The sequence below is a fragment of the Bos taurus genome, chromosome 6 (assembly GCF_002263795.3).
Source record: "Bos taurus isolate L1 Dominette 01449 registration number 42190680 breed Hereford chromosome 6, ARS-UCD2.0, whole genome shotgun sequence".
Taxonomy (NCBI): domain Eukaryota; kingdom Metazoa; phylum Chordata; class Mammalia; order Artiodactyla; family Bovidae; genus Bos; species Bos taurus.
This window is the reverse complement of record NC_037333.1, coordinates 13,384,333-13,403,440: the sequence shown is the minus strand read 5'-3', so window position 1 is coordinate 13,403,440 and position 19,108 is coordinate 13,384,333.

Sequence of the window (19,108 nt, the reverse complement as noted above, 5' to 3'; positions counted from 1 at the left end):
ATGAAAAGGAGAGAGAAACGGAGGAGGAAGGAATCAGGGAACACAACAAGATAAAAAAAGGAAAAAAGGAAGTTAAAAAAAGAGATACAGAAAAAAAGATAGAAAAGAGAAAAAAGTTAGAAAGAGGGTAAAGGGAAAGAAACGAAAAAAAAAAAGGTAGCAAAAAAAAGGAGGGGGAGTGAGAAAGGCAGGGGGAGACAGAAAGAGGAAGGAAAGAAGAGTGAGAGAAAAAAAACTTAAAAAAGGTTAAAAGAGAAAAAAAAAAAGAATCAGCAGAGGAGTGAGGAGAGGACTTACAGGACGCTGTGGCCGGGTGCCCTGGCGAGCCCCCTCCCCCTCTGCGCAAACCTTTAAAAACTCATCCACCACTTTCTGATTTAAGGCAATTGCCGCGGCCTCCATTTGCGCCTTCCAGGGCCCAAGAATTCCCCACTTTGCCTCCAAAGCCTCCCAAAGCGTTGCCTAAGCCTGAGGAAGATAAAAAGTTTTTTGAACAAAGGAGATTTTAAAGCAAATGCGTGTACAATATGCAGAGCAGAGCGTGCTCCTTGGAGAAAACCCCCTCGGGGGGGTGGTCTCACCCAGGCTAGGAGAAAAGTGGAACCTGTAAGGGGATTTAGCAACAATATTAACCCCTGACGTGCCGGTTACTCCAATTCCAATGGGAGTGGCTGGCCCCCTACCTGAAGACATTGTAGGATTTGTGCTGGGGCATAACTCGCTTTCTTTAAAAAAAAAAAAAAAAAATTTCGGTGGTGCTTGGTGTAGTAGATTCTGATTATATTGAGAAATTAAAGTTCTTGATCTCACCGCTTACCAAAAACTGTGCAAATTAATAAAGGTCAAAAAATAACACAGCTTTTGCTTTTACCTTACTATCAGACAGGAAAAAACTTGACCTCTCAAGCTAGGAGCCACAGAACATTTGGATCTAGTGATCTAGCCTTCTGGGTGCAAGAAATTACAGCTCCAAGGCCTTTAAAAGATCTTTTAATTCAAGGGAATAAAATGTCAGGGCTGAGTTACGAACAGTTATTTAGGCTTTTCAACATTTAAGAGGCCACACCTTCAATCTTTTGACTGACTCCCGATATATTATAGGGCTGTTTCCTCATATAGAGACTGCTAATATTCCAAAAAATAAAACTACTATTTTCTCCTTGTTATCTGATTTACAGAAAGAGATTAAACACAGAGATAAAAATATTTTGTGGGACATATTAGAGCCCATTCCGGCTTGCCCGGCCCTTTACATGAAGGAAATGCTTTGGCAGATACATTGACTAAAGTAATTGCTTTAAACTTACATAAAAAGACTGATAAGGTGAAAAATTCTCACAAAATTAACCATCAAAATACAGCTGGTTTAAGGTATAAATTTCATATCCTGGCCAGATGTGTTGCTAACCTGTGGGAGAGGGTATGCTTGTATTTTTCCTCAGGACACAGATTCTCCGATTTGGATCCCGGGCAGACTAATTTGTCCTGTCACAGTCCCCCAGAGACCACTCACTCGCTCGCCGCCCCCCAGCCAGCTCTCGCCTCCGCGCTGCCATCCACGCCCCACACCCTCCTCGCTGTACCCCACGACCTAGAGCCAGGAAAGTTTGTGCAGCGAGTGAGGGCCGGAGAGAAAAGAGCGCTCACGGAGTGCCATGCAGACCAGCAGGGTCCCGTCGGCGAGAGGGAAACGCCCGAGCCCAGGCGGCGGCGGCTAGCCCGAGGCCGCGAACCCCACCCCTCCACCCGCCATGGGCCCCGCAGCCCACAGCCTGCCTCTCGCGTTCTGCCTCCTGATGCTGGGGACACTGCTCCCCAGGGCCAACACCTACAGCTGCTTCCCAGAACACCCACAACAGGCGTTTTGCAATGCAGACATAGTGATCAGGGCTAAAACAGTCAGTAAAAAAGAGTTAGACCTAATATAGTAACTTGTGAACAATGTATGCTTTCATCTTGTTTAAACCCTCAATATAATGTTTGCTCCTTTGTAGTGTTGCAACGTCCACCCTATCTTATGGTGCCTATATGGTAACTATAGTCTTGCTGTATTATATACCTGCATGGCCTAAAGGTTTTCCCTACTTTCTTCAATTTAAGTCTGAATTTGGCAATAAGGAGTTCATGGTTTGAGCCACAGTCAGCTCCTGGTCTTGTTTTTGCTAACTGTATAGAGCTTCTCCATCTTTGGCTGCAAAGAATATAAGCAATCTGATTTCGGTGTTGACCATCTGGTGATGTCCATATATAGAGTCCTCTCTTGCGTTGTTGGAAGAGGGTGTTTGTTATGACCAGTGCATTTTCTTGGCAAAACTCTATTAGTCTTTGCCCTGCTTCATTCCGTATTCCAAGGCCAAATTTAAGACCATTCCCATAGAAAAGAAATGCAAAAAAGCAAAATGGCTGTCTGGGAAGGCCTTACAAATGGCTGTGAAAAGAAGAGAAGTGAAAAGCAAAGGAGAAAAGGAAAGATATAAACATCTGAATGCAGAGTTCCAAAGAATAGCAAGAAGAGATAAGAAAGCCTTCTTCAGCGATCAATGCAAAGAAATAGAGGAAAACAACAGAATGGGAAAGACTAGGGATCTCTTCAAGAAAATCAGAGATACAAAAGGAACATTTCATGCAAAGATGAGCTTGATAAAGGAAAGAAATGGTATGGACCTAACAGAAGCAGAAGATATTAAGAACAGATGGCAAGAATACACAGAACTGTACAAAAAAGATCTTCACGACCCAGATAATCACCATGGTGTGATCACTGACCTAGAGCCAGACATCCTGGAATGTGAAGTCAAGTGGGCCTTAGAAAGCATCACTACGAACAAAGCTAGTGGAAGTGATGGAATTCCAGTTGAGCTATTTGAAATCCTGAAAGATGATGCTGTGAAAGTGCTGCACTCAATATGCCAGCAAATTTGGAAAACTCAGCAGTGGCCAGAGGACTGGAAAAGGTCCGTTTTCATTCCAATTCCAAAAAAAGGCAATGCCAAAGAATGCTCAAACTACCGCACAATTGCACTCATCTCACATGCTAGTAAAGTAATGCTCAAAATTCTCCAAGCCAGGCTTCAGCAATATGTGAACCGTGAACTTCCTGATGTTCAAGCTAGTTTTAGAAAAGGCAGAGGAACCAGAGATCAAATTGCCAACATCCGCTGGATCATGGAAAAAGCAAGAGAGTTCCAGAAAAACATCTATTTCTGCTTTATTGACTATGCCAAAGCCTTTGACTGTGTGGATCACAATCAACTGTGGAAAATTCTGAAAGAGATGGGAATACCAGACCACCTGATCTGCCTCTTGAGAAATTTGTATGCAGGCCAGGAAGCAACAGTTAGAACTGGACATGGAACAACAGACTTGTTACAAATAGGAAAAGGAGTTCGTCAAGGCTGTATATTGTCACCCTGCTTATTTAACTTATATGCAGAGCACATCATGAGAAACGCTGGGCTGGAAGAAACACAAGCTGGAATCAAGATTGCCAGGAGAAATATCAATAACCTCAGATATGCAGATGACACCACCCTTATGGCAGAAAGTGAAGAGGATCTCAAAAGCCTCTTGATGAAAGTGAAAGAGGAGAGTGAAAAAGTTGGCTTAAAGCTCAACATTCAGAAAACAAAGATCATGGCATCCGGTCCCACCACTTCATGGGAAATAGATGGGGAAACAGTGGAAACAGTGTCAGACTTTATTTTTCTGGACTCCAAAATCACTACAGATGGTGACTGCAGCCATGAAATTAAAAGATGCTTACTCCTTGGAAGGAAAGTTATGACCAACCTAGATAGCATATTGAAAAGCAGAGACATTACTTTGCCAACAAAGGTTCTTCTAGTCAAGGCTATGGTTTTTCCTGTGATCATGTATGGATGTGAGAGTTGGACTGTGAAGAAGGCTGAGCGCCAAAGAATTGATGCTTTTGAACTGTGGTGTTGGAGAAGACTCTTGAGAGTCCCCTGGACTGCAAGGAGATCCAACCAGTCCATTCTGAAGGAGATCAGTCCTGGGATTTCTTTGGAAGGAATGATGCTAAAGCTGAAACTCCAGTACTTTAGCCACCTCATGCGAAGAGTTGACTCACTGGAAAAGACTCTGATGCTGGGAGGGATTGGGGGCAGGAGGAGAAGGGGACGACAGAGGATGAAATGGCTGGATGGCATCACTGACTCGATGGACGTGAGTCTGAGTGAACTCTGGGAGTTGGTGATGGACAGGGAGGCCTGGCGTGCTGCAATTCATGGGGTCGGAAGAGTCGGACATGACTGAGCAACTGATCTGATCTGATCTGATCTGCTGTATTACAACAACTACAGGATTTAATGCGATCACAACGGTTTGTGGGCTTACGTATCTTGAAAATAACAGCTCTAATAACTACGATTACTTCTGTTACTGTGGCAGCAATATCATTGACTCAACAAGTACATACTGCTCAATATGTTGATATTATGTCCAAAAATGTTTCTTTAACACAGGAGTAACAAGTGACTTTTTCCACACTTTCTCTAACTTTATTTCAGGAAAAAACATTCTGTCTACTATTTTTAGCTATGCTACTGTGGCCGCTCTAATTCTGCTTTTCACAATTATTATTCCTTGTATTGTCAAAATTCTTCAACAGAGCACTCAAAAGCTCGCGACTGAACTACATCTGGCTGTCTTAAGAAATAAAAAAGGGGGAGATGCCGGTAGCCAGCACAGGAGTCCCCACCCATGACAAGGTCATGTGGGAGAGTTCTGGTGGACAAGGCAAGCCAGAACTCCAGGGGTGCCCATCTGGGCCTGTCTGAGCATCTACCCCAAAACCAGAATCTGTTTTACTATTTCACGACTTTCACCAACTCTTCTGACATTAACGGGGGGCTATCCCCGACCACCTTTTTCTGTAAAAAATATCAACTTAAAACTCTAGTTAATAAGTCTCTTGGGCATAATAGGAGTGTTTCAATTCAAACCCCTCTGATGACTTTTTAGCTTGCCTGACAGGTTTGTTCAGATTCACAGCCTCCCAACCACGAGAGGCACGGGAAGCTTAAGATATTCTAACAATGCAGATCTTCTCAGAGAGTTAAAATTGTTAAAATAGAACTAGTAGAGGATTTCTTTGTTGAGCTAATGCTTGTTGCCAAGTTTCCATATCCCTTACCTATTGTGTCCCTGGGAGTGTATTGATTCATATAGTTGGTATATAAAAATGTAAGTAGTAGCTTTAATGTTTGTAACCTTGGACCCTTGAGTTAATTCTTTTCTTGTTGTAGCCCACCACACTTTTGCCCTATAGGAATACAACTTTATCTAATGTTTTTGGAGGGTGGCGCCTGACTTTAGAATAATCACGTTTAGAGAAAAATAAGTTTTTTGAAGAAAGGGTCATAAAATGTTAACAGGCCTCCTGGCCAGAAGATGATGTAAATCACCTAAAACTTTTGCATATGATAAGTTTACAAAAAAAAAGCCTGGCTTCGATAAAGATCAAGGACTTCTGACCTTGCATGACTCTACCCCTTCCCCCATTATCCTCTATGCACAACTTAAGGTATAAAAACTACTTTGGAAAACAAAGTGCAGGCCTTGCTCACCGAAGCTTGGTCTCAACATTCAGAGAACTAAGATCATGGCATCTGGTCCCATCACTTCATGGCTAATAGATGGGGATACAATGGAAACAGTGACAGAGTTTATTTTTGGTGGCTCCAAAATCACTGCAGGTGGTGACTGCAGCCATGAAATTAAAAGATGCTTGCTCCTTGGAAGAAAAGCTATGACCAACCTAGACAGTATATTAAAAAGCAGAGACATTTCTTTGCCAATAAAGGTCCATTTAGTCAAAGCTATGGTTTTTCAAGTGGTCATGTATGTATGTGAGAGGTAGACTATAAAGATAGCTGAGCACTGAAGAATTGATGCTTTTGAACTATGGTATCTGAGAAGATTCTTGAGAGTCCCTTGGACTGCAAGGAGATCCAACCAGTCCATCCTAAAGGAAATCAGTCCTGAATATTCATTGGAAAGACTGATGCTGAAGCTGAAACTGCAAAACTTTGGCCACCTGATGCGAAGAACTGACTCATTGGAAAAGACCCTGATGCTGGGAAAGATTGAGCGCAGGAGGAGAAGGGGATGACAGAGGATGAGATGGTGTCATCACTGATTCAATGGACATTAGTTTGAGCAGGCTTTGGGAGTTGGCGATGGACAGGTAAGCCTGGCATGCTTAAGTCCACGGGGTCGCAAAGAGTTGGACACGACTGAGTGACTGAACTGAACTCAACTGATGTTAGCACAAAATAGTGCACATACCAAAAACCATTGGATTATCCCCTTAGTGTGAACTTTATGGTATGTAAATTCTATCTCAATATACCTGATGTTTCTTTTTAGAACTGAAATTTTGATATTTCCCTCCATTTTCTTCTTTCCTTTCCAAGTACAGAGTTACAGCCAAAGAATGTGTATTGGAAAAAAAATTAAACAAAATTCCTTTCTTTTCTTGGAATAATTAGGTTATAGAGAGAATTGTAATGTAATAATCAGTGATTTCAAGTTTCATAAATTCTTACAAAATGTCTATTGTGAATGGTTGCCATGAATCCTGAAAATTCTTGTAAACAAGTGAATAGTGGAGAGGCCATAGAGCTGATTAACCTATGGAAGAGAAGACTTGAGTGAGCCACTTGGGCTCTTCCTGGACCTCCAATTCCTCAACTGTGAAGTGAGAAAGTTGGGGTAGATGACCTCCTGCATGCCCTAGAAAATTAGCTTTAAAATCAAATTTTCAATGAGTTAAATAGTAATACGGATTATATCCTGACCAAAAAAATTTATATTAAATATGGATAGAAATATACATTATGATTTTCTTTTTCTCCTGATGGAGCCTGTGTCTTTATTACTAGGCTAAAATATATAATTCTAACCCTGTGTGTATGTGTTATCATGTTTGGATGTTTAAGTATTCTTTGAAGGAATTTTTACCCACATAGCAACATAGGCCTTCTAATTCTATACATATTTGTTCATATTTTACATAGATTCCATCTCCCTCTGTGTAGAGTTAAAATTAAGACAGCTAAAAAAAATCATGAGCTATTTTTGCCAACCTTCTCCTGGGACTCTGTTCCCAAGTTAGGCAGTTATTTAAAACTGAGCAATTGTACTGTCTTTTTTCTAATAGTTATCATTTCAAAAACTGACAGCACTTAAAAAAAAAAAAAAAAACAGAATAAAGCAAACCTTCTTCAACTGGTCAGTGTGTTCCCTTGAAACACAACAGATACTCATCTATCTATATTTGGATTTAAGTATATATTTAGACTCTTTATCCCAGGGAGCAGACTGCTTACACTCTGAAGCATGTTCTCTTCCATTGTTAGTCATCTTCAGAAATCATTACTTCTTCCTTTCCCACCTAAAAAAAAAAAAGTATAAGAGCTAATTTAAAAAGAAACAATTTGATTAAGAGCAGGAAAAGAGGATAAGCAATAAGAAAGATCACAGCAAATCAAGTTCTGTGAATCTGTTATGTCCACCCACCCACTCTTCACAAGAATCATTGCCTGCGTGCGAAGCCCTCCAGGACCGCTGAAGTCACAGTCAACCCCACTTCTCCTCTGGGGCCCCTCAGCATGCTCCTCATGACTCCATCTGACACTTATTTTATTCTGCTGTATGTTATATGAGTTAGTTAAATTTTTGTCTCCCCCATCAAAAATTATTTTTCCTCAAGTGTTGTGGCAGAATACTCCTGAGTCACACTGAATAAAAAACTAGTCATTTCCCAATTTAAAACTCTCCAAATTCTTCTAAAATGGGGAAGGATGTCTAAGTGATACTTATATTCCTTGAACAGCTCCCTGTACAATGATTTCATAAAATGTGTCCTCAATACAGTTCATTGAATTAAATTCACTTGTGAGATCATTCAGTTAAGCCTTATTGAATGGCCATTTCCTTGGGTTAAAAATTGGCAAGAATTCCATTACCTGGTCCAAATCAAGTTCAGAAACCCACTGTTTAGTGTCATCTTCCTCCTTCCCTATAAACAGGCTCTCCAATTAGCTCCTCACTTTGAAGTAATTTCTGCCAACATTTCATTCAGCTTGGTTTAAAAACATTCACTAAAGAGTTTTCAAGTTATAGAAGTATTTTAATTATAAAAGCACTATTGGAAATTAATTTCCTCTTGTCTGTCACAGATTTGGTCTTTAAAAAGTGAAGCAGGGAAGCAATGACCAATAAAAATAGAACATAAGGTGGAGCAATGCTTTTTAGTCTTTTGAAGTGTTATAGAGCCTTTGAGACTCTGACAGAAAATATGGATACACTTCTCAGAAAAATGTACACATTCATACACACACAATTTTGTATATAATTCCAGCTGTTAACAGATCCTTCCATTCCTGTCAAGCTATTGACTAATAACTTTTCTTCTAGAGGGCTACACTCAGAAGATGAAGAAAGTATTGAGTAATTGTCCAGTCATTTCAACTATTCCCCAATTTTAGATCAAGGGGAAAAAACAGTTTATTCTGGGATCTACCCAGTCCACAAATTACCAGATGGTTGCTACTCTTGGCCTGTATGCTGCTGCTGCTGCTGTTAAGTCGCTTCAGTCGTGTCCGACTCTGTGCGACCCCACAGACGGCAGCCCACCAGGCTCCCCAGTCCCTGGGATTCTCCAGGCAAGAACACTGGAGTAGGTTGCCATTTCCTTCTCCAACGCATGAAAGTGAAAAGTGAAAGTGAAGTTGCTCAGTCGTGTCTGACTCTTAGTGACCCCATGGACTGCAGCCTACCAGACTCCTCCATCCATGGGATTTTCCAGGCAAGAGTACTGGAGTGGGGTGCCATTGCCTTCTCTGCTTGGCCTGTATAAACACAACTAAACTGGAAGAACGCATGGTATGTTGTCCAAACTGAGACACTTCTGAGGGTGAAAGGGGCACCAACAATTGTACCAAGACAACAGAACCATGATCTATAAAAAGAAAATGTTATCATTAAATATTTGTAGAGTTTATTTTAAAAATGTATCAGACCTCTATTATCCAGATGATCATCCCATTTCTTCTCTTTCTATAAGGGGCTAATGTCTATCACCATAAAAGACAATGACCAAATTTATGGATTTTTCTTCCTTTTATATTTTAACTAGAATAAGTCAGTTAAATGCTACAGGACTCACCTTCCTCATTAGTAAATTAGCAGGTGGAATATATGAGCTTTTAAGTGTGGCTTTACCATCCTATCAGCCCAATTTTAAAGTGAGATTTTTATCAGAAATGTTTCTAAGTAAAAAGATTTTTAAGCCTTCTGCTTAGGGGGAAAAAAAGCATTTACAATCACAGTGTATTTGTAAAATACAAATAAACTTGATTGAAAGTAGCTAACAGTTTACAATCAGACTTACAATCTACCATATAAATAATCAGTCTGTAATTTTGAAGTATAAATTGTTAAAAGGCCTTATATATTATTTATTACCATATTAACTAACATTTATAGAGTATTTACTATGTGCCAAGCACTATGTTAAGCACATCATGTATCTTCTCACATAATTATCACACATGAGGTAGGTACCTTAGACCCAGTCTACAAACACAGAAAACAGAACTTAGAAAATTGACTGATGTTACATTGCTAGTGAATGACAGAATCAAAATTAAAACCAAGTTTGTCTGCAGGGCACTGGTTCTTCTAAACTAAAGCTAAAACTAAAAAATTCACCAAGTAATGTCCCAGCTTTGAATTTATCTGTCATTCTACTTGTAGCCCTGACATACATAAAAACACCATATTTCCTGTCTTTATAACAGATATCTCTTGGCCAATCACTTAATTGCTTATTATTACAGTAAGTAATAATAGTCATGCTATTGGTTTAGATAGGGGGAAAAGTATATTCAACATTTGTTATTGTTGTTAAGTCATTAAGTCATTTCAGACTCTTTGCTACCCCATGGACTATAGCACACCAGACTCCTCTGTCCTCCACAACCTCCCGGAGTTTGCTCAAACCCATGTCCATTGAGTGGGTGAAGCCATCCAACCATCTCATCTTCTGTTGTCCCCTTCCCCTCCTGCCCTCAATCGTTCCCACCACCAGGTCTTTTCCAATGAGTCAGCGCTTCGCATCAGGTGGCCAAAGTATTGGAGATTCAGCTTCAACATCAGTCCTTCCAATGAATATTCAGGGTTGATTTCCTTTAGGATGGACTGGTTGGATCTCCTTGCTGTCCAAGGGACTCTCAGAGTCTTCTCCAACACTGCATTTTGAAAGCATCAATCCTTTGGTGCTCAGTCTTCTTTTGGTCCAACTCTCACATCTGAAGTTATGGAATAACCATAGCTTTGACTATACGGACATTTGTCAGGCGAAGTAATATCTCTGCTTTTTAATACACTATCTAGGTTTGTCACTGGAGAAGGCAATGGCACCCCACTCCAGTACTCTTGCCTGGAAAATCACATGAATGGAGGAGCTTGGTGGGCTGCAGACCATGGGGTCGCTAAGAGTCCAAAACGACTGAGCGACTTCACTTTCACTTTTCACTTTCATGCACTGGAGAAGGAAATGGCAACCTACTCCAGTGTTCTTGCCTGGAGAATCCCAGGGACGGCGGAGTCTGGTGGGCTGCCGTCTATGGGGTTGCACAGAGTTGGACACGACTGAAGCGACTTAGCAGCTGTAGCGGGTAGGTTTGTCACAGCTCTTCTTCCAAGGAGGAAGCGTCTTTTAAGTTCATGGTTGCAGTCACCATCCACAGTGATTTTTGTCAGCACATGTTAAAAATATCTACTGAGACCAATAATCTAGGAAATAGTTCATAATAGACTACGTCCTTGAATATGAAATAGCTACAATTTTGAGGAATATTATACTGCCTAAAATAATTTTTTAAATGACAACCCCAAAACTATAACTATATTTCTACATATGGTATTTAAAACCAACTTCCATCAAGACTTTTTAATCTTAAAAAATTAAAATATGCATGTATAAAACATATATGAAAAGGGAAGTGTTAGTTGCTCAGTTGTGTTCAACTCTTTGCAACCTCATGGACTATGGGCCACCAGGCTCCTCTGTCTATGGAATTCTCCAGGCACAAATATTGGAGTTGGTAGCCATTTCTGACCCAGGGATCGAACCCAGGCCTCTTGCACTTCAGGCAAATTCTTTACCATCTGAGCCATTAGGGAAGCCCATATATACGTGTGTGTAAAAGTCCATTTTTTCAGCATTAGGAAGATACACTAGCACAGCATATGATTACTATTACTATCACTTTAGAAGACACCACCTATATTATCTAAATATGTACTAGCTTGGAGAAAGTCATAGGCCTTTTATGGATTTTTAAACCTAACCAATTATATCTTTAACGTTTTAATCTTGAAGTCTAATATGCAAGAATATAAAGCAGATTTTCCTGGAGATATACAGAAAAGTCAAGCAAAATTTAGTAAAGGACATTTCATTAAATAACCAAAAATGAACCACTTCAACAATACTTAAATAAAAATGGCTGAGTAATATGTCATTTTATATGCTCAGGGCTATACTGTAACCAGTTAATCATATGGTTTCTAACCATAATTGTCCTCCTCTCTTTACATGAATCTGCCAGTTTAGGTCTATAACAAGGCAGAACAAAGATGTTTTTCAGAATAGAAACCTTTGAAGACCCTAGAGATGTTCCATTAAATTGCTTTAGCACTTTATCTCTTATTCTTACTTGTGTAAATGTTATATAGTCCCTATCAGATTTTTAGCACGTGACAAGGAGGATCTCTTAAACAAGCATGTGTTGCTAGCTAGAAAAAAAAAGAAAAATAGTATCAGAAGATAACATTAAATAAGTTTATATTCTTGGTGACCCAAAAGTTTTAAATTTCAAGGAATATTTTAGAAAAAAAACTTAAGAGTTCCAAACCTTACACCTAGAATGTAACTTGAAGTGAAGTGAAGTCACTCAGTCGTAAAATGTAACTTAAGTCCGTGTAAATCATAGCACAAAAATTACAATCAATTCACTCCCTACCCCTACAGTTAGGATGAGGATAGTATACACTTTCATTGGTAGATCATTAGATTTGTACCAAATAATATAATTAAAACTAAAAATAATAAATATGTGCATTAACTATATCTGATGGAACACCGAAGCTGGAGATAAACTGTCTTGTAAGATACATCAAAACATAGGTCCAAAACCAAAGGCAATCTTTAACCCAGACCCAAAATCTTACTAAATCAAAGGCAAAACTTGAAGGTTGTTTTAGCACTACTGCCCAGAAACTTTAAACCAATTGGGTACCGAAAAAAACCGAGGTTTCTTCGAAACCACCCACACAGTGGCTGTCTTCCTGCTCCTCTCAGGCCTGCCCGAGGAGACCAGCTTCCAGCTCAAGCGCGAGGAGCACACGGTGCGAATGGAAAATCTTAGAGTCAGCCAAATTCCCACCCACATCAGTTCCTCTCCTCAACAGCGCCCTGACAACCCACAGAAACCAATAGGCTCCATGCGATGCGAGATGAAAGCAGGACCCGCTTCTCTTGCAGAGACTCAATCAACCCACAGAGCAGATGAATGAAGTAGCAAGAGTTTTAAACAGCAAAAGCTGAAAAGATACATGTCATTAAAAATGCAGGCTTGAAGCATGGAGCAATTGTGTTTTCCTAATTATACTTGGAAAAAGGAGCAAAACGTATTAAGTGGTCACATAAAGAAAACATATGGTAAATAAAATCCATTTTAAGGGAGTTAGAAAAGGAAAAATACTTTGAGTAATGTAAACAAAAATTTAAACCATTTCTCTTCAGAATCACTAGTGAATGAATTATGGCATGCAGAGATTTTGGGAGAGCTGGATGGTTATCCTTTAACTGACACATTGTAAACAAATTTGCCTTCTCAAATGCAAACCTTTCTAAAATCTGTTATTTTATTTTAAATGATTATCTATTACTTTGCTTTCTTAACTAGTCTTAAAGGCTTATGATAAGAAACACTGTATAATGATTTACAAACTCCAGCCTGAGCTCGGATTCTAGGTTGATTTATAAGAATCACCTGAGAAACCTTATAAAAATATGATTTACTAGGGCAGGAGTGAAGCCTAGAAATCTGTGTTTTTAAAAACCTTCCCAGGTGATCCTGGTCAGATTCATGACACTTAGAGCATAAGAGGAAGAACACTTGCCTATTTGTATTCAAATAGCTTTATTTCTAAGACCTGTGCATGCATTCAACATACAATGATAGGGCATCTAACATGTCCTAAAATTGAGCACCTAATAGGGTACTCCGCAGAAGGCAATGGCACCCCACTCCAGTACTCTTGCCTGGAAAATCCCATGGACAGAGGAGCCTGGAAGGCTGCAGTCCATGGGGTCACTGAGGGTCAGACACGACTAAGCGACTTCACTTTCACTTTTCACTTTCATGCATTGGAGAAGGAAATGGCAGCCCACTCCAGTGTTCTTGCCTGGAGAATCCCAGGGATGTGGGAGCCTGGTGGGCTGCCGTCTATGGGGTCGCACAGAGTCGGACACGACTGAAGTGACTTAGCAGCAGCAGCAGCAGGAATAAGGTACTCGGTATACAAGATGAATAAAACAAGATCTCTCAAAGAGTGCATGTTCAAAACAGAGTAGCCAAATTATAGTATAGGTCTGTCCAATAATAGGACACAATGAAAATCCATCCCTAGACAATGAAAGACCTCCTCAGTCTCAGCCTGGGCTCCCTGGAGAAGATGACATCTGAGTCCTAAAGACTGAAATATTAGCCAAGTCAATCTGGAGACAGAATGTGGAGAGAGAGAGGGAACAATGTGCCAAACACCCCCTCCCCCATTATATACCCCCATACAGTATAAGGAGTGGTAGGAAGCAGAGAAGGGCTGGATAGGGATTCAAAATTCAAGTTCCCATCTTGCAAGCAATGGAGGCTACTGCAATACAATCAGTGAATGTCACCATCAGATTTTCATTTCAACCAGATGTCTCTGGCTGTATAAGCGGTATGCAGATTTAAGAAGGATAAGAAATGGAAAAACACCAATACAGTATACTAACGCATATATATGGAATTCAGAAAGATGCTAACAATAACCCTGTGTACGAGACAGCAAAAGAGACACTGATGTATAGAACAGTCTTATGGACTCTGTTGCAGAGGAAGAGGGTGGGAAGATTTGGGAGAATGGCATTGAAACATGTATAATATCATGTATGAAACGAGTTGCCAGTCCAGGTTCGATGCACGATACTGGATGCTTGGGGCTAGTGCACTGGGACGACCCAGAGGGATGGTATGGGGAGGGAGGAGGGAGGAGAGCTCAGGATGGGGAACACATGTATACCTGTGGCGGATTCATTTTGATATTTGACAAAACTAATACAATTTGTAAAGTTTAAAAATAAAATAAATTTTTTTTAAAAAAAGAAAGAAATGGAAAGCGAAAGATGAATTAGGAACCCATGGAAGAATTCCAGACAAGAGATACTGAGGGTCTGATATAAGGCAGTGAAAACTGAGATGGAAAAGGTAATACAAATTTCAGGAAAACAAAGACAAAAAGACAAAGTGATAGCTTAGATGGAGATGGCAAGTGGGAAGGATGGAAAAGTTGGAGAAAAAGTAAAAAGGAGTCAAGGATGAGGCCAGCCCCATCGCTACCAGACTGAAGTGAGTGACTTACCCTTTCTAAATGTCGTTAATAAAATATGGAGCCTGGATGGGCTTTAAGAGAACTTCTAATTCTAGAAATCTATGTATTATTTTACAACACTGATTATTGAATTATTCAATGATGTCCTCAAAGGCTCTTAAAGTTGGCTTTACACTAAGTGGTTCCTGGACATTTCAAGTTCACGTGCCTGCTTTCTAGAATATTGCCAATTTATTTCTTAATGTTAAATCATCAGCTATAAAAGTAGTGGCTGACAGCATCCCTGCCGAAAGCAGCTCTTCCCTCTTCTAAATTTGCTATTCTAGATGTGCACTGTAGGTATGGAACTTAGGTAGATAAGTAATCTTCCTCTCTTCTGAATTACATAGCACTTCATGTGTAATTCCTTATGACACTTTCCTCATTCTACACTGCTTTATTCTTAGCTGTGTAAATGCTTTATATGGCTTATTTAAGCACCTGAGAATATGAAGAGTCTCAACATTCTTTGCACTCCTCCACATAAACCATTCCATACACAACTACCTTGCATACAAAATTTAGACAATATATAGGTGTCTTTTTGCACCAGGACCATTAGAATGTGAATAGACTGTGAGTAAGGACCCAAGTAGCATTTTTTTCTGAGTAGAGGAACTATAATATAGTGCTCAAGAGGCTTAACAGTCTTTCAGAAGATCTTTTGCTTAGTTCTTTGTTCTCAGTTGGGTTCTGGATAGATAGGATTGTTAAGAGGCAGAGATAGAAAATAGCAAGACATCATTAGAGCAAGAAAAATCAAACATATTAAAGTACAACTTGAGAAAAGAGGCAACTACCAAGTAAAATATATAGATAGTCCCCTGCTTTTGCATGTAATGCAGTTCTGAAAATCTATAAGAGGGTTAACTGTGTACATTCTCAAAAAGCTAAAAACTACAAAAAAATCTTTAGGTACATCTTATTGGTGTAATTTGAAAAATATGTCTAGCAATATGTATCAATTATTTATTTTTACTTTCCCTCATAAATAAACCTCACAGATAACTGAACAAACTTAAACTAGATAGTGTATTGTTAAGGCCAAAATTGTGCTATTAGGGACATGCCTGATGAGTTTTACTGTTGTTAAATCACGACTAAGTTTATGAGGCCTATACTGCTCATGTTTCAACAGAACTTTAATTTTCTAGCACGTAGCTTCATATCTATAAAAATTTTATATCGAAGTTCAACTAAATAGTTAAATTGTCACTATTGTGTTCAGAAAAAGAAAGCAATGTGGCCAAAACCGAGTGACTGGCCCTCTTCCTCTAATGGCTCAAAACAATCTTTTTCCAGCTGCTGAATATCACACCACCTGTGTTATCTGTGAGTGTCAATTAATGACATGGAAATTATAGGTTTGACATAATTTCAGAAGTTATGACTTCGAACTACCTATAATTTGAATATTTGAGAAGACATGTAATCATAGAATTTTGACTTTGTTTTTTAGTATTTAATGTATAATGTGTCTATGAGGTAGAAAAGAGCCAGTTAGTATGTACAAAAGATCTAAAACTTTTGCATCTCCAGGGTCTTCTATATCTCTATTTCCTACTTGAATTCTGTCCTACATGAACTCTGTAAAAGGGTTTAGCCATCAGGGGTTTACTGTTCTTTCTCGATTTTTTTTTTAATTGGAGTTTAATTGCTTTACCATGTTGTGTTAGATTCTGCTGTACAATGAAGTGAATCACTATATGTATACATATATCCTCTTCCACTTAGACCTCCACTTAGACCACCCCACCCCCATCCCACCCATCTAGGTCACCACTGAGTTGAGCTCCCATGCTGAGCTCCTATGCTATACAGCAGGTTCCCACTAGCTAGCTACCTATTTTACACGTGGTAGTGTATATATGTCAACCCTAATCTCCCTGTTCATCCCACCCTCCCCTTCCCTCCAAGACCACACGTCTGTTCTCTATATCTGTGTCTCTACTCCTGTACTGCAAATAGTTTCATCTGTGCTATTTTTCTGGTTTCTACATATATACATTAACATATGATACTTGTTTTTCCCTTTCTGACTTACTTCACTCTGAACCACAGACTCTAGGTCAATCCACACCTCTTCAAATGACCCAATTCCATTCCTTTCTAGGCCTGAGTAATACTCAATTGTATATATGTATCATATCATCTTTATCCATTCATCTGTCAATGGATACTTAGATTGCTTTCATATTCTGGCTATTGTAAATAGTGCTGCAGTGAACACTGGGTCTCTTTGAATGTGTCTGTTTGAATTATGGTTACTCAGGGTGTATGCCCAAGCAAACATCTTTTTGCTCTTAGTTTACTAGCTATAAGATGAGAATTTTCTAAATGTATTTTTAATAAGAAACTAAGGAAGGCAGAAGGCTTCAAAAGAAGCACAGAAATGGAATGAGTTTTACAGGGTAAGGACTTTTAACCCAAATCTAATCAAAAGTTAGATACACCCAAATCAGCTCAAACATTGATTATGTACCCACTACATACATGACTGCAGCCATGAAATTAAAAGACGCTTACTCCTTGGAAGAAAAGTTATGACCAACCTAGATAGCATATTCAAAAGCAGAGACATTACTTTGCCAACTAAAGTCCATCTAGTCAAGGCTATGGTCTTTCCTGTGGTCATGTATGGATGTGAGAGTTGGACTGTGAAGAAAGCTGAGTGCCGAAGAATTGATGCTTTTGAACTGTGGTGTTGGAGAAGACTCTTGAGAGTCCCTTGGACTGCAAGGAGATCCAACCAGTCCATTCTGAAGGAGATCAGTCCTGGGATTTCTTTGGAAGGAATGATGCTAAAGCTGAAGCTCCAGTACTTTGGCCACCTCATGCGAAGAGTTGACTCATTGGAAAAGACTCTGATACTGGGAGGGATTGGAGGCAAGAGGAAAAGGGGATGACAGAGGATGAGATGGCTGGATGGCATCACCGATTCAATGGATGTGAGTCTGAGTGAACTCCGGGAGATGGTGATGGACAGGGAGGCCTGGCATGCTGCAAGTCATGGGGTCACAAAGAGTCGGACACGACTGAGCGACTGAACTGAACTGAACTGAACATACATAACACTTTATAATGCACAAAGGGTAATAGTGGGTCTTCCTTCTGGAAACTTCTATTCCAGTTAGAGAGACAAACTCATAAATAAAGGAGTTGCTATAATGCGGTAATGCTAAGATAGACATATGCACATAATACTGGTTTGCTAACAGGCTTGATGGAATATTTCATTTAAATCTAGTAATATTTCTCTCTCAGCCTTAAATGTATTTACTATCCAGTTGTCAACTTCACTTCCCATTCCTGAAACTCACTCTGTTTGTCTTTCAGACCTAGATCAGAGAGGTAAATGCACAGCACTTGTGCCATCACTCATATCTCCCATGCCACTGCAGTTATTCTTTCCCCAGAAGTTCTCACAAGCTATCTTATACAGTGTACCAGGCAGCCATGAAGAATAATTGGCACGTGAGATGTAACCCATCTGCTACTACCAAACTGCTAGTTTTACTTCCACTAGTACCCTGTTGGCAGAAGCTACTTGAAACTTTCAGCACGGGGTCTAATTTCTTGCCCAGCCAAAAATACATACTCTTTCATTTCTGTTTCAGCTTTTTGCATTCCCTTTTGGGCCAACCACAGATTTATTTCCCATGTGAGGAATCTAAAGGTCCAGCGTTATTTGGAGAGCACAGATAACTATGGTTTCCTACAAGCAATGACAAATCACACACATCTCATGTGAGCTCTACTCATATAATAATACTAATATGCTTAATATTAATACTAATTAATAGATGCCAATAATAACTGTATTTTGAAAACATGATAACTGAGGATTAGAGAGAGCCAGGATTGAAAATCAGGCAATTCCTTCTAACCTTTTGCTTTGGAGAATAAACCTCTCCAACAAGAACAACTTGACCAATTGGGATAAAAGCAAAGGACAGCAGCCAAGACACTCAGGTTAAACCTGGAGGTGAAGTCACATAGAAACCATAGAGTTTTAAAGCAGGAAGGGGTTTTTCAAATTGCCTAGTTAAACTTGCTCATTTTACTGATGATGAAATCCAGTATCAGAGACTTTAAATGAACTGCCCACATTTCTTCAGCCTGCGAGTAGCAGAACTACTCATTTCTTTTGTATCCCAGTTTAGAGCTTGTATCACTTAACTTTTTCAGTAAGTGACAAAAAGCCAAGCCAAGATGATGTATGAAGAAAGAGATGGGGAAGAAATGGCATTATTGTGATAATTTATTGGCTAGCATATTTGAAAAAACTACAGGATACAGGGATAGCTCAACTTTTGGAGTAGTTAAAAGCTGGCCTTAAGAAACTCATCTCTCAGTCATGAATTCTGCAGGACAGACT